Here is a 16,193-nt window from a genome sequence, read left to right on the forward strand (position 1 = left end):
CTCGCAAGAAATTAAAATCACAGACGTGGGAAAATGTTGGAGTACAATTATTACCTGAAAACGACCCAACTAAACCTATTGTCTGAGAAAACCACAAAGAAACTTCTTCCACCAAGCCTTGGGTAACATGTTGGTGAGGAGAGAACCAGTATCTTTGAAAAATGCTTGAGGTGGTATTTGTGAAGGCCAGAGATGGAAGGCACCACAGTTGAAGGCCCTCCTGGACTTCCTTGAGGATTTGGGGGACAGTGGTCACATAGCTGCCCTCAGCCACTGGAAGCAGTGGCTGTGCAGAGTGTGCAGAGTGAGCCTTGCAAGGGTGCTGGCCCCCATGGTGTGAACTTTAATTAGTGGTGTCTGACCCCATGGTGCCTCAGTTTCTTCTTTTGTAAAATAAAGCCATAGGCCTCTAATTTGCCAAAAGATGGTATATTTAAATTGCTCACCATAGCGCCTGGCTTATAACACCTTCTAGATAAATGATAGCTATCATTAGCTGTAATTATGGGATCCTAGTGGCTGAACATTAAGGAGAGAAGGGGGAATCTATTTTTCTTTCCCTTTCAGGCCCTTCCATCCCCCTTTCTGCTTCTCTCTCTTTCTCTTTTTTCTTTTAGGGCTGCTGGGGTGACATATATAAGTTCCCAGGCTAGGGGTGCTGGCCTACACCACAGCCACAGCAATGCCAGATCCGAGACACATCTGTGATCTACACCACAGCTCACAGCAATGCCAGATCCTTAACCCACTGAGCAGGGCCAGGGATCAAACCCTCATCCTCATTGATACCAGTCGGGTTCATTTCTGCTGAGCCACAGGGGGAACTCCTCTACTTCTCTTCTGAAAGGGGAGAACGTCTCAGGTTCTCTTAGGGCCCCTCGTGATTATACTGGGCCTACCCACCCAGATTACTTAGGATAATCTCCTGATGTTAAAGTCAGCTGATTAGAATCTTTAATTCCGTCAGGCAGTCCTAATTCCCTTTTGTCCTGGAACCCATGGAATCCATAGTCAGAGACTCTGGGGATTAGGACATGGACATACATTGGAGGGGGGCATTATTTTATCACACCCACCCATGACGGGTATTACCTCAGGCAAGTTACTTAACTCTTTAATCCTCATTTCCTCCTTTGTAAAGTAGGAATAATTATCCACCTGTTGCTGAGGTACTGTAAGGATTAAATGAGACAAAAACAGGTCAGGTATCTGCAGATACAGTATCTGGTGCAAAATAAATGCTCAGTCTTTGTCATCAATAACAATAAACAAATTGTTTCCTTTCTCAACAATAAATGAATACAGTCTAGAACTCCAAAGCCTGAACTGCAGTGCCCTTAAATGACGCTGACAGCTACGTCCTGGCATTCCTGAAGGAGGAGACAGCAGAGGCTCAGAGCCTGCCTTGCTCCCAGGTGACGTGTTCCTTCCCTGCACCCTGGGACATGCACACACACCACCCTAAAGGTCTGGGGCCCTTGGCAATGATTGTCCTAGGAAGGAAGTGTTCATCTGGTGTCCCCAAGGGGACAAATGAATCAGAGTGTGGGCCTGGCAAACGGTTCATTCTTCTAAGAATGAGGACAGATGTCCAAAAGGAAACAGCATTCAGAGCCCAGAGACCTGCTCAGGACACAAATGAAAATAGCAGTGATTGGGAGTTCCAGTTGTGACTCAGCGGTAACAACCCGTCTAGGATCCATGAGGATGCGGGTTCAATTCCTGGCCTTCCTCAGTGGGTTAAGGATCCAGCGTTGTGTGAGCTGTAGTGGAGGTTGCAGACATGGCTCAGATCCTATGTTGCTGTGGCTGTGGTGTAGGCCAGCAGCTGCAGCTCTGATTCCACCCCTAGCCTGGGAACCTCCATATGCTGCAGGTGCGGCCCTTAAAAGACAAAGGAAAAAAAAAAAAAGGGAAAAACGAAAAAAAAGAAAAGAGCAGTGATGTTTCCTATTGCAGGGGACCTCCCATTCGTGATGTCACTGGCACCTCCTAATTTGGAGAAGTGGGGAGGGGAGCACCACCACGAGGACCCTGGGGAGACTGAGGGATGGAGGCCAAACGACTTGGCCTCTCTGAGTCTGGATCCCACCTTCTCTCATGGGCAGGCTGGCGGAAGAGGACAGAGTGGCCTCGTTCAGTCTCATCTCCTTCCTGGTTCACCTCCTCCTCTGCTCCAGCAGCCGACTGAGCAGTTCCCGACCACACCCCCGCGGAGCGTGGCTTCTCCAGGGCTCCGAAGCCGGGGCATCTGCTCCTCTGCAGGACTTGGTGCTTTATCACACACTGTATCTCACTGTTAGCTGTCCCTTGTTTGATGCTGATTTCTCCTAACTCAGTGAGTGTGACTGAATTAATAAAAAGAAAAAAGAGGAGTAGGTAATCCTTTATTCACCGATTCTCACCTGGGGCAGAATCTCCCCCCCCCCCCCCGCAGCACCCAGAGAACATGTGAACGTCGTGGGGGGCGTTTTGGTGGATGGTAGTGGTTTGGGGGAGCCCCTGGGGAGGCTGCTCCTTCTGCAACATGTGGGGGGAAGCTCACGCACCATGTGACAGCAGAGAACTGTCTCCTCCAAAACGCCAATCGTGCCCCCACCGAGAGACACAGCTCTAAGTGGATAATCAGCCCTCGTGAAATTAGAACTGCTTCTATTTGATGATCATTGTGGCTTATTTTGTAATTCCTCCTTGGGTGAAAAAAAACCTGTTAGAGATAAAGCATTGCTAGTTTTTTCATGAAATGATCAGTTCTACGGCTCATTAGCATGTGGCATGGGGTGGTGAACAGAGCAAGGGCAGGGGATTCGGGGCAGAAACTGCAGTGGGTAGCACAGCTTCTGAAGCCGTGCCACCAGGTGGATACTGTAGCTCTGCCATAAGTGGCTCTGTAATCTTGGCAGATTAATTTAGTCTCTTTATGCCTCAGCTTTCACTGTTTGTAAAGTGGGGTCAACTGTAGCTAGCTCCCCTTTGGGTTGTGCCTGGCACATCTTAAGAGTCTCCTACATGTTAACCATTGTTATTAAAATCACTACCATCTGTGGGGACAACACTTCTTGGCTCTGTGCCTCTGTTTCTTCATAAGCAAGTGGTGATAATACTGACATCAAAGTGTTTTTGTAAAACAAATGGGAAAACATGTAAAGGGCCGTGTATGACACATATGGTGCTCGTAACAACCCCCATTTTACAGGTGAGGATGCTGAGGCACAAAGATACTCACTCGTAAGTAGGAGAGCTGAAATTTGAGCCAAGGCTGTCTGGCTCTAGAGTCAGCCTCTCCAGCCATCACAACCATTAGGAAGCAGCTAGAACAATGCTCGGCAGCTGGTGAGCATCCCTGGCTGGCAGAGACAGTTCTGACCGTTAGCTGTGCCCTCCTGCAGGCAATGGCAGGATTCCCAGGCTCTCTTCCCAGAGAGACTGTGCTGTATGAAGGTGGCTGGAAATCAGGAAACCTGGAATCTGGTCCTTGCTCTGTTGTTGCCCTGGCAACCCGGGAGGTCTGGCAATAGCAAGAAGGAAGGAGGTAAGAGTGCAGAAATGTTACAGCGGTAATGGGAGGCTGGTGAAGGGACATGCCTCTGTGTCCCACGGTCTCTGTTAGTTGGAGCATCCTCCTGGGATGTTGTCATAATGGGACTTGTTACAGAGCCAGTGTGGTGTCCCTTGGACTAGGCACAAATAGTGAGTTTCCACAATAACAAAGAGAAACAGTGGAATACAGGGGGCGCCCTCTTGGGGATGAGGCAGCAGAGGATAAGTGTATGCAAAGGCTAGGGAGAATGTTACCTTCCATTAAGCACCTACTGTGTGCAATGAAGTTCACGTTCCTGGTCTTGGTCATTGACCATGATGAAGAGCGTGATGACCCCCCATGCTGGAAAGTAGTGAGGGACAGTGCTTATTGGATTAATGCAATTTATGACCAAGACTTGGTCAGACAGACGTGGGGATGGGTCCCAGCTCTGACCCTTACAAAGTGCTGAATACCCTCCCACAAGATGTCTAGTCTCCCTGAGCCTCAGAGTCTTCTTTTGTGAGATACAGCCACATTCCCTCACCATTCGCTGAGAGATGATACATGTAAATTGCTCACCACAGTGCCTGGCTCATAACAACAGCTAGGTAAATTGTAGCTATCATTTGTTGTAATTATGGGGTTCTAGAAGCAGAACACTAAGGAGATGAAAGGGAGGCTTAGATTTCCTTTCCTTTCAGTCCTTGCTGTCCCTCCTCCCAAATACCAGTTTTATGTATCACTTTAAGCCCAGGAGTTTGCCTGAGGCTGCAGTGACCTGTCCTCACAATACTGGGAATGACAAAGCCCTGAGGCCAGACCCTTTCCTGCCTTCGGCAGGGCTCCGGACCAGAAGGGAGGTTTCCTGAGCAAAGTGGAACTGGGCAAAGGGGAGGGCAGCTTGTTCAACTGCAGGCTTGGTTCTCAAACTTGAACAGCCACCAGAACCACCTGGAAGGCTAGTTAGGACACAGGGCTGGGCCCCACTCCAGGAGATCTGGGGCGGGGTCAGAGTATTTGCATTTCTGCTAAGTTCCTGAGCTTCTGCTCCTTTCACTAAGCTATGCTGATATGCTGACTATTACAAATTTGAAAGCATATTAAATGCACATTAATTTTTTTAAGTTTCTTTTTTAAAAAAATTTTTCTCTCTCTCTTTTTTACAGCCGCACCTGTGGCATATGGAAGTTCCCAGGCTAGGGGCTGAATCAGAGCTACAACTGCCAGCCTGTGCCACAGCCACAACATGAACTGCATCTTCGACCTATGCCTCAGCTTGCAGCAACACTGGATCCTTAACCCCCTGAGCAAGGCCAGGGATTGAACCCACATCCTCAGACACTATGTAGGGTTCTTAACCCGCTGAGCCACAGTGGGAACTCCTTAAATGCATATTGTTAAAGTGGTGTGATGGTCAAAAGATATTGATGCTCCAGGTTTGAGGCGCACATTTGGAGAATCTCTGAGCTAGAGAAATGGGATAGACAGACCTGGATGCTTCTGATAAATTTCTCTTTCTTGGAGAGAGAGGTTTTTTGTTTGTTTAGGGCTGCACCCCCAGCATATGAACGTTCCCAGGCTAGGGGTGGAATCGGAGCTGTAGCTACTGGCCTACCCCACAGCCACAGCAACACGGGATCTGAGCCTCAGAGAGAGTGTTTTCATTTGTTTGTCTTCTCTGAGTCACCTAATGAATCTTCATGGGCTCTGCTACTAAATATCACTGTTGAGCAGCCTGACTTGAAAGTGGAGAATGAGACAGCCTCTGAAACAGCACCCTGTCTGGAGTCAGGCCTGGCGAGGGACAGGGGCTCCTCGGGAAGGGGTTTTTTATTCCCACAGTGTGAGGGCTATCCCTGCTGCCTGTCTCACCAAGGGGTGGGCAGGCCTTTCCTTGGAGTTGGGCTGACTCATCTCCCAGAACGGAGCCAGGGCCAGTGGCAATCAGGGACAATCTGGGGTAATTGGACACTGACCTCGAATAGACCCTTAAAGAATGGACCCCATTTTTTCCCATGCTGGCTATTGGCAGGACAGGATGACCTGTGCCTGCTATATGAAGGGACACTGATGAGGTCTGGATGGGGTCTCCCAGTGATTTTGCCAGGTGCTCAATTCCCCTGGATCTGCCAGCTTCCCCTGTGAATGGCATTTGATGGCACTTGTCAGCTCAGTGTCAGATGTCAACATTGTTCTGATTTTCCATTCCTCTGTCACCTCCTGTCCCAGGCTCAACCGCCTGACGTAGCTTGGCATCTCTGGGTATCTTCCACAGAGATGACTAACTGCCCCCCATGACCCCTCGCCCCATCTCTCTGGCCTGTACGTCAGTCAGCATTTGAGGACCGTGGTGTTTTTCCATATACCACTTTGGCTGCCTTATTGTTGATATTAAGCCATTTCAGCCATAGCGATTCATTTTACTAGAGAACTGTGTAATGTCTCAGGAAATGTCGGGCACAAAGAAAGAGTTCCATTGTGTGAGGCAGAGTTGTGGCCCCTCACGTTTGTGGCAGACCCCCCCTTCGAGTCCCGGGCACAGCTCTGCCATCAGCCGGGAGGATAGCAGGGCTCTTCATCTGGCAGAATTCTCTTCTGCAGAATCACAGATAAGCTATTCCCATTTTTCTTCCATTGCAGCGGAGAAATGACAAAATCCAGGACCAGGATTTGCACAAACGAAGTAAAATTGGAAGCGAGCTCTGAGGGCCAAACTGAGCTTTATTCTGTGCCGGTTGCAGCTTACTGGGAGCGGCTGCGTCGTGCTCTGCATTAGAAGCCAAATTTGAGCCCAGGAAATGGTGCCCCGATCTGCAGTCACGTCTGTCTCGGGCAGAGGATTTTTGAGGGTGGCCATTTGTGGATCATATATTGCCATCACTGACCCATCTCAGTTCTCGCCATTTACTGGATAGGAAACTAAGTCCCAGTGAAATGGAAGGACCTTTCCCAGCTCACAAAACTTGTTAGGGGTGGATTTAAGAAGAGAACCAGCTTTTTAACATTAATTCTACACTTTTCCATTCTCATAGGAAGAGCGGCTTTGGAAATAGATAAGCCTGAGTTCAAGTCCCTAACCCATCATTTACTAGCTGTGTGACCTTGGGCTTGTCACTTAATGTCTCTGTGCTTTGTTTTCTTCCTTTGTAAATGGAATAAAAGCACCCATGTTATTACTGGGAGAATTAAATGTGGCAATGGTATATGTAGCTTAGGGTCTCACTCACTGATGTTCAGTTTCTTTCTTTTTTCCAACAGAAAATGATATGCATTACTAAGATGGCCTCCTTGGGAGCAGTTTGCACACTATGGCAATGATGTAACCATATAATTGTGAATCTGATTGGTTCCCTTGTGAACTAAGGGTTTGAGACTGGATTACCATCCAGATTCCTCCAGCTTTAAAATTCCTATGACTGTAAATAACCTTAAAGGATTTCTCTTTTGTTGTTTCTGTGAGCTGGTACTTGGTAAATGAGCCCTGGTGGATTTTCTGGCATCAAACCAAGGTCTTTCCAGGTGCAAAAGCTGTTTACAGCATTCTAAGCTCTTCCACGTTGTGCAACTCGTGGCTGGAGAACTTGGTACGTCACCTTCCATTGTAGTAAGGGGTTTTTCTCTCCAGTGCCTGCGTGGGCCTCGCGAGGGCCGGAATTGGCCTGGGTCATCCCAGTATCCCAGCACCCCACACTGGGCCTGGGTGCCCAGCCCATGGTGGCTGGCTTCATCTCCAGGGGTTGAGGACAGGCATGCAAGACTTCGCCATGGCTGGGGCTTGGAGCTTGCCAAGCCCAGAGCTGGGTTCATCTGGAACTTTGGGACTCTGGCCCTGTCACTTCCTCTCACAGCCTCTTGACTTTTCCATGCATGAAATGCAGAAGCTTCTAAGTGACCTTGAGGCCTGGGCTAAACAGGCAATCAAGAAAAGGCCAGCCATTGTCACCACCCACCTCATCTACCATCGCAGCCTCCTCCTAACTGCTCTCTCTGCTCCCAGCCTTCACTCCTCCGTGTCCCTGTCCTGTCCACCTCTTTGACAGGGAGCTGGATGGAGCCCCACACATTGGTACGAATAGCTGTAGCACCTCTGAAAGCCGTTTCAGGTTAACCAAAGCTTTCTGCCCCTGGGAGGCAGGGAGAGAGGGGGCAGAAATCAGGCCCAAAGGACTGGGCTCAAGTGAGATTTATAAATAGGAACATGGAAACTCATGGAAGAAGCCAAGCAAGGCAAAGCAGAATGGGTGAGTCTCAGTGCCCATTCTAAGATGTAAATAACTAATGAGAGGGGAGCCAGGTTTCTTGGAGACGCTTGGAGGGCCCTTATGTAACTGTTTCCTCAGACTAGGGTCACAGAAGCAGTTTGCAGCTGAGAAACACTGGCAGAGATGAAAGAAAGCTTGGTGTTGAAGTGCTCATTCATTTATTCAAGCACCAAACATGTCTTCATGGCCTTGTGTACACCTGACTGAATTAAGGCACCATCTCCGTTTCTAGGATGCCTGGAACTCTTCCGTGCCTCCTTGGCAGTGCATCCCCCTGCTTTCCCAGGCCTTGTCTCTGAGTCTAACATAGTCTGAATAAGGGTGTATGTTCCCATCTGTCTCACCCTAGTCATAATCCGGGGAATGGGCACGTGACTTAAGTAAGGGCAATCAGAGTATTTCCCGGGCATTTCTCTAACTGGAATTCAGAGAAAGAAGGAGCATTTGTCTCTGCAAGTGGAGCTGTGATGGGGGGCGGGGGCTCTTGTGCTGCAGAAACGTGTTTCCTGCTTCAGAAAAGCAGGCAACTGAGGGAATAAAAGTCACAGATGGGGAGAAGCAAAGATAAGACACACACACACACAGTGAGAGAATGAGATGGAGAAAGAGGTGGACAGCTGAGGGCATCTGAGTCCCTGGGTTCAGCTTTCACCCTATTTCTCCATTGGTTTAGAAACACCAGGTCATCACTTCCCTTTTGTGTTTCAGCTAGCTCCCATTAGGTTTCTGTCACTTACAATCAAGGGTCCTGACTAACCACTCCTCCTACCCTCACCCCCTGGAAACAAGGAAAGGGAACTGGCACTAACTACTCTGGGCCAAGCATTATTCTAGACACTTTGCAATCGATCTCACTTAATTCTCAGGAGAAACTTCTAAGGCACAGATCAGAAACCCTATTTTATCGTTAAAGAGAGAGGCTAAATAAGTTGCTCAAAGTCACAGAACGTATAAGGAAACCAAAGCAAGGAAGGGCTTTGGAGGCAATCGAGGTAAATGCTCTTGCTGATTCAAGTAGGTACAGGATTAAATACACAATCGCAAATAACTGCTTAAACATCATAGTGGGATTTTTGAAAATAAAGGGGACGAGGGTAGAGAAAAGTACTGGCTTAAGTCCCGAAGGCTGAAAGATGAGACGGGAGGAGGGACGTTGGCAACAGGTGGAAAGAATAGAGACTCAGAGGTGTGTTGGCGGGAGCAGGGAAACCAGTTAGGAGGAGGCTGCCCGGGAGACAAGGTCAGTGATGGCGGCAGCTGACACTGACCTTGGCCATGAGCAGTAGAAGGCATTGAGGGAAGTGCCAGAACTGGACACAGCAGGACTTGTGCATGGATTAGAGGTGATGGGAAGGAGAAATCAGGGCTGGCCTCCCTGTTCGGGGAAGCAAAGAGAGGCCTCTCCACGCCTGACACAGGGGGACGAAGAAGGGGACCTGTGCCAGGGGTGCTGCAGCCACTTTGCCTCAGGGAAGGGTGAGATGGGAGAAGTAAAGAAAATATGAACATGCACTTGTGTTGTGACTGCTGTTTGCAGGTGTGGCCAAGTTGGTGGAGCAGGGAAGACAAAAATAAATGTTTTTTTTTTTTTTTTTTCCAGATATAGGCCCAGGAGTAGGACTGCTGGATCATATGGTAGTTCTATATTTAGTTTTCTGAGGAACATAGACACAATGGAATGCTGTCAGCCATACGAAAGAACAAAATAAAGCCATGTGCAGCAGCATGGATGGAACTAGAGTTTTTCATACCAAATGGAGCTAAGTCCGAAAAGAGAAAGATAAATACCATATGATATCACTTATATGTGGAAGCTAATGTAAGGCACAAAGGAACCTTTCCACAGAACAGAAACAGACTCACAGACATGGAAAACAGACTCGTGGTTGGCAAGGTGGGTGGGGAGGGATTTGGATGGACTGGGAGTTTGGGGTTAGCAGATGCAAACTATGACATTTAGAATGGATATGCAATGTGATCCTACTGTACAGCACAGGGAACTATATCCAATCTCGTGGGACAGACTGGGATGAAAAATAGTATGAGGAAAAGAATGTATATATGTGTGACTGGGTCACTTTGCTGTATGTACAGCAGAAATTGGCACAACACGGTAAATCAACTATACTTCAATTTTTTTTTAAGTTAAAAAAAGTAAATGCTGTGAAATTTGTCTTAAAAATGGATTCCTTAGCAGGACCCTGTCCCAAGAGCAAATGGCTGTAATAATAGCTCCCATGAAGCCTGTCTCAGAGCACAATGCTTCACACACATCTTTAGCATTTGGTGTCTATTTTAAGGAGGAAGGAAAAGGAGGGAGTGGAAGAGAGGGAGAAAGGGAAATATTCTGATTCGCAAAACTGTGCCTCAGTCATTTGGCCAGCATTCTACCAGAAAACCCCACGTTTGTAGAACAAACTGCTAGTTCTCCTTTCTCGGGACCTTCTGAAAACGACGTTAGTTTAACCCACTAGCTCTGAGTTTATTTCACTGCCTTCAACTAGTAGCAGAAAATGCCTTACTTGTCTGTTCAATCCAGAGCCTTCTCTATCATGGTCTCAGCCAAATGGTAAAAGGCCTTGCACATGGAGGCGGCCTTTTATCCGGGTTACGTGAATTTCCAAGTGGTGGACACGAGAAGGTAGGCAGGGGAGACACCACGGTCTCCCTCTGTGTCCCAGCGACACCGCAGTGCTCGGTGTCACTACTTCAGTGGTGAGGAAAACGTATTCAGAGACCGTAAAAGCGTGCATCTGGAAGACCCAGACCAGGGCTGTCGGAATCTCATCACCCTAGGCCTCTCTAGGGAAGAGCCCTCTCCCAGAAGGAACCCCCTCCCTCTTGTTACAGCAGCAGTGTGGATGGAGAGGACCCCCAACAGACTGGCTCCCCGATGGGGAACATGTGTGTGTACAGAAGTGGGGTCATACCATTTGACAGTGATCATCTTTTTCTCAGGTCATTCAACTTGATGATGGCGGAATAAGCACTGTTGGCTTGAGGCCTCTTAGAACTGCTCCCTTCAAGAATCTCAGAGACCTCAAAGTTGGCAACAGTCCCCCACATGCTGATCAAAGGGTGGGAATGGTAAGTTGGCAGGGGAGAGATGGACAGGGATGGGGGCTGGTCTCCGAGGGCCCGTCAGCCCTTGTGGCCAATCTCTTTGAAGAATAGAAGGACTCCGATCCCTTACATTAGCGTTTCCAAGGCATAAGGTGTGCACTCCTGGTTTTACTCATGATTTTAGATCGTCCACAGGCAAGGCATGAAATAGCATCAGCTCAGAACGAGGGAACAATTCCCTTTTCAATTTTCTTTCAGCCTTTCCAGTTTTAGCAAGAGAAATGGGCTTCAACACAGGTCTTCAGCAAGCAACACTCTCTAGTTAGAATCTGATTGTATTTCTCAGTTTTCATAATCATCGTTTGGGGCTGCCCTCTGTTGTTGCAAGAATTACAGTAACAGGGAAAGATCGTTCTGATACTAGTTTTCCATTTATTTGTTTATTTATTTATTTTTTTTATTTTTTCTATAGCCACGCTCACGGCACATGCCGGCCTACGCCAGAGCCACAGCAACGTGGGATCCAAGCCACATCTGCATCCCACACCATAGCTCACGGCAACGCTGGATCCTTAACCCACTGAGCAAGACCAGGGATCAAACCCACAACCTCATGGTTCCTAGTCGGATTCGTTAACCACTGCGCCACAGCGGGAACTCCTAGTTTTCCATTTATGATGGTCATATACATTTTCCTTTTGAAATGAACTTAAGCTAAAAAGTGACTACATTCAGGGAGTTCCCACTGTGGCTCAGCAGGTTAAGAAACTGACTAGTAACCACGAGGATTCGTATTCTATCCCTGGCCTCCCTCAGTGGGTTAAGGATCCTGCGGCTCGGATTGGCATTGCTGTGGCTGTGTGTAGGCCGGCAGCTGCAGCTCCATTTCCACCCCTAGCTTGGGAACTTCCATGTGCTACAGGTGTGACCCTAGGGGGAAAAAATTGACTACATTTAAAGAAAACTGTTGGAGTTCCCGTCGTGGCTCAGTGGTTAACGAATCTGACCAGCATCCATGAGGATGCAGGTTCGATCCCTGACCTTGCTCAGTGGGTTAAGGATCCAGCGTTGCCATGAGCTGCAGTGTGGGATCACAAACACAGCTCCGATCTGGCGTTGTTGTGGCTGTGGTGTGGGCCGGCAGCTGTAGCTCCACTTAGACCCCTAGCCTGGGAACCTCCATATGCCGCGGGTGCAGTCCTAAAAAAAGAAAGAAAAAAGAAAACTATTGAGTAAATAAAAATATGGCTGGCATACAAATATGACAAAAACATGAGGTGGAAAGAAATAATTGAAGGAGAGGAGAGACTGTGGAGGGGAAGAATTTGCCTGAGGTAAGGATGTGCAAGCTGGGGATGCTCTAATCAGAAAAACTGCTTTTGCCTGCCTCCCGCATTGGTTTTTCCAGAAAGATAATGATGCCCACTAGGGCAGGATTTCACGTCCAGGGAGTGGAAGAGCCACTTCTCGGTGTTTCTCTGGTACTGTGAGGCAGCTGGAAAAGGCCGGTCTGGGGGTTGGAATGAGAAAAGGGAGCCGGAGTGGCTGGCGGAGCAGGAGTGGAGGTATTTGGGATGCATCCCTGGGGAGAATCAGGACACTGAAGCAGTGCATCCTGGGACTTGGGTCCCTTTGATTGTTCTCAGGAAGGGAGCAAAACCACCTACAGGACTGGTGGTGGATACTGCTGTATTTTGCCCTGAGATCATCACAGGCAAAATTTCACGTCTGTAAGCTCAAGCACTGAGGAGGGGGTGGGCCACTGTAGTGCTTTTTTTTTTTTTTTTTTTTTTTTTGGTCTTTTTAGGGTTGTACCTGTGGCATATGAAAGTTCCCAGGTTAGGAGTCAAATTGGAGCTGTAGCTGCCATCCGACACGACAGCCATGCCAGATCTGAGCCATGTCTGTGACCTACACTACAGTTCATGGCAACGAGGGATCCTTAACCCACTGAGCGAGTCCAGGGATCGAACCCGAGTCCTCATGGATATCAGTCGGGTTCATTACCACTGAGCCACAGCGGGAACTCCCTGTGATGCCTTATTGAGCAGAGGAATAAACACCCTGAGCTTCTACTTACACTGTTCCTCATCTTCTCTCTCTGGGATCCTTACTGCCACTTGGAGAGGTGAAAGCCGAGAGAGGCCATCACTGGGCGGAACCTGAGTTTTCACTTAAAGATTTGTCTTCGGTGCATACAGCCCCTGGAAAAGCACAGAGCAGCCCAGCAAGACCTGTGACATTTCAGTTTGACTAGAAAAATTTGAGGTTTAAAAAACAAAAAACTCTTCCTCGTTCTAAAATTATGTTCACGTCCATTAGCTCACATTTCTGAAAAAAACTTCCAACAGTGCCTGAGGCATATGAAGCAACATCGAAATGTTGGTTTTGTTGCTGCTGCTGCTGCTATTGTTGTTACGGCTATTTTCACTCTCACCCTGAGAGGTAGACAGGGCAGTGGTTAACACAGGTTATTGTATAGACAAAGAAAGAAACTCAGAGAGATTAAGTAACTTGTCTAAATTCATATAGTAAATGAATGGCAGAGCCAAACCTCAAAGCCAAGTTTGTAGGCTATAAATCTCAGCTTTCAAAAGATGATGAAACGCTTCCACTTATAAAGTGCTCTCACCTGTGACTTCATTTGTCACCTAACAATCCTCTTAGGCAGGTAGCACTGAGGCAGTGGAAGAGCCAATCACAGATGTAAATCCAAGTTCTATCACCTGCCAGCCCTGTGACCTTGAGCTGGTTTCTTAGCCTCTCTGGTGCTCAAGATTTTCATTGGTGGATGGGATTGTGAGTGAGAATGGAGAGAGACACTTTGATGTAGATCAATCCTAGGCACACAATGGCAGCTATTAAAATCACAGCATGGTCCTTTGCAGAAGAGAAAGCAGGATCGGAGAACACATGTGACTTGCTCAAGTACTTGAGTTTCCCAATTCCAAGTTCAGGTTCACTGCACCATTGGGCCTAACTCTGTGTAGTCTTGCCTTTAAGGAATATTGTTAGGACTGGGGGTTGGAGGAAAAGAGAAGTAGTGTGAGCCTGTTCACAACTGAAAGCCCCTGACAAGAAGCGTGAGGATGAGCAGTAGTGAACTGATCAGAAAGATCTGACTGTGCAAGAATGTTTTTTCTTTTTTTTTTTTTTTTTTTTGTTTGTTTGTTTGTTTTTTAGGACCGAACCTGTGGTATAAGGAAGTTCCCAGGCTAGGGGTTGAATGGGAGCTTTAACTGGTGGCCACAGCAATGCCAAATCCGAGCTGCATCTGCAACCTACACCACAGTTCATGGCAACACCGGAACCTTAACCCACTGAGTGGGGCCAGGGATTGAACCCATATCCACATGGATACTAGTTGGGTTCGTTACCACTGAGCCACAATGGGAACTCTGTGCAAGAATGTTTTAAATTCCCATTTTTCTAAGTATCTTCCCCTTAAACAAGATCATGCCCGTGAATCAATAATAGTGAGTTCTCTTTCTTTAGACCACGTCCCAGAAGTAAATAAGCTGACCAGACGAAAGCCTTTCTTTCTGATGTTACAACCTTGAGGCAAATAGACCAATGAGAATCAGGCACCAATTTTGATGGACAGAAGGGATAGGAGACAAGGCAGTCTAAGACTTTGCTACCCAGATTCTGATCCTCAGACCAGCAGTGTGGGCATCACCTGGGAGTTCATTAGAAATGCAGAATCTCAGACTTCGCCCCAGACCTACTGAATCTGAATCAGCCTTGCCATATTACTGACACCTGGGTACTACTCCTGGCAGGCTTAAAGTAATTGGTCTGGAGAGTGGCCTGGACATGAAGATTTTTTAAATCTTCCCAGGAGATTCTAAGGAGACGAGAAAGGAGAAGAGGCCAAGCAGCTGTAGTTGGCCTACTGTTATCCTGTTGAGATAATAACTTCAGGGAACCTGGGGGCTCTGATTTTAATTGGAGACACTCAGTCCAGTCTAACACTAGTCCAGCTGGAGCCTCTAAAATGCCTTCTGCCGCCAGCCACAGTGCTGCCTGGACCGCAAAGCCATGTTGCCGTGAAGTAGAGATGAGGAGTGGAGGTCTGAGTGTCAGGACTTCCTTCTACTCCTGCCATTGTCCACTATACCCCCTCGATAGGTCTGATTTCTTATTTTTAAAATAAAATAAATAAATAAAATAAATAAATAAATAAAATAAAATAAAATAAAACTGAGGTCTCGTTTTGGTTGACCCATGGGGTATGTTAGGCAGGATTTAAGTCTTAAGCTCACAGCTTATGAAACCACAAATCCCTTGAGAAGAGGTCAGAGGAAAGCCTAGTTTCTGTCAACCACACTCTACTGGGGATAAGTTTTCTCTTTCTGGAGGAGGTTTGCTTATAAATGGAAGGAAACACTGGACCTAGGAAGGAGATAGACCTCCGTGACGGGAGTTAAAGGGTGAATAAGACTAAAAAGCAGAGAGGGGTCGTGTCCCAGCCAAGTATTTGCTCTTGGAGACATTAAAGAACAGCCAACCCAGATGTTTATTTAGGAACGACCACTGTTTTAAAGGCTTTGCAACATAAACTTAATCCTCACAATAGCCCTATGATGTAGGGACTTGACAGAGATTATCACTGAGGCTCAGAGCAGTGCTAGTAAGGGCTGGAGCTGACCTTCTAGTCCAGGTGTCCTACTGACCCTCAGGCTCCTTCTCTTCCCTACATGCACTTTCTACCAAGAAGTAGCACACTAGGATTCTGAGATGGGATCATCTTAATTCTGGAAAAATGGAGGGATCATTTTTCCCAGAGGTTGTATTGGAAGAAAAGAGTTAAATAAGGAATAATATGGAAGTGCTCTTCCGTCTGAGCAGTATCTAGACGAGAACGAGGAGTTCCCTGGTGGCCTAGCAGTTAAGGATCTGGCATTGTCACTGTTATGGCTTGGGTCACTGTTGTGGCACCAATTTGATTCCTGGCCTGGGAACTTCTGCATGCTGCAGGTGTGGCAAACAAACAAATAAACACAAACTATATCTTATTTCTATATCTTATTTGTTTTCTATCGAAGTATAGTTCATCTACAATATTATATTAGTTTCAGATGAAAACATAGTGATTCAATAGTTTTATAGATTATACTCTATTTAAAGTTATTCATAAAATAAGGGCTATATTTCCCTCTGCTGTAACTGCTTAATGGAGAGGAGTCTTCCTACGGGGACAAGGAAATGTCCTTGTGGTCGTCGATTCGGCATAATTTCATTTGAACAGAGCCATGGCGTCCTAAGTTCCTGAGAATAAACGCTCCATTGCTTTTTGCCATTAGCAAGTAACTGCTGTTAATGTCAAGTGGACCTTCAGTGAC

The 16,193-nt window shown here is 47.3% G+C and overlaps 1 long non-coding RNA gene across 2 annotated transcripts in view; it reads left to right on the top strand.

The window, feature by feature from the left end:
- Positions 1 to 16,193, top strand: part of LOC146403691 (uncharacterized) — a 60,121-nt gene that overhangs the window by 24,513 nt on the left and 19,415 nt on the right. Inside the window, exons 3-7 of one of the 2 annotated variants that reach the window (XR_014843372.1) lie at positions 1,306 to 1,415; positions 2,109 to 2,338; positions 3,390 to 3,532; positions 9,386 to 9,679; positions 10,744 to 10,872. This is a non-coding gene — a long non-coding RNA (uncharacterized LOC146403691). The remainder of the gene's footprint in view (positions 1 to 1,305; positions 1,416 to 2,108; positions 2,339 to 3,389; positions 3,533 to 9,385; positions 9,680 to 10,743; positions 10,873 to 16,193) is intronic. The other variant, XR_014843373.1, reaches the window with a different exon arrangement.

This window comes from Sus scrofa, chromosome 4 (genome assembly GCF_054392235.1).
Source record: "Sus scrofa isolate SSC_HxYL_T2T_F1_AM1 chromosome 4, Sscrofa_HxYL_maternal_Yorkshire_Landrace_v2.0, whole genome shotgun sequence".
Lineage (NCBI taxonomy): Eukaryota > Metazoa > Chordata > Mammalia > Artiodactyla > Suidae > Sus > Sus scrofa.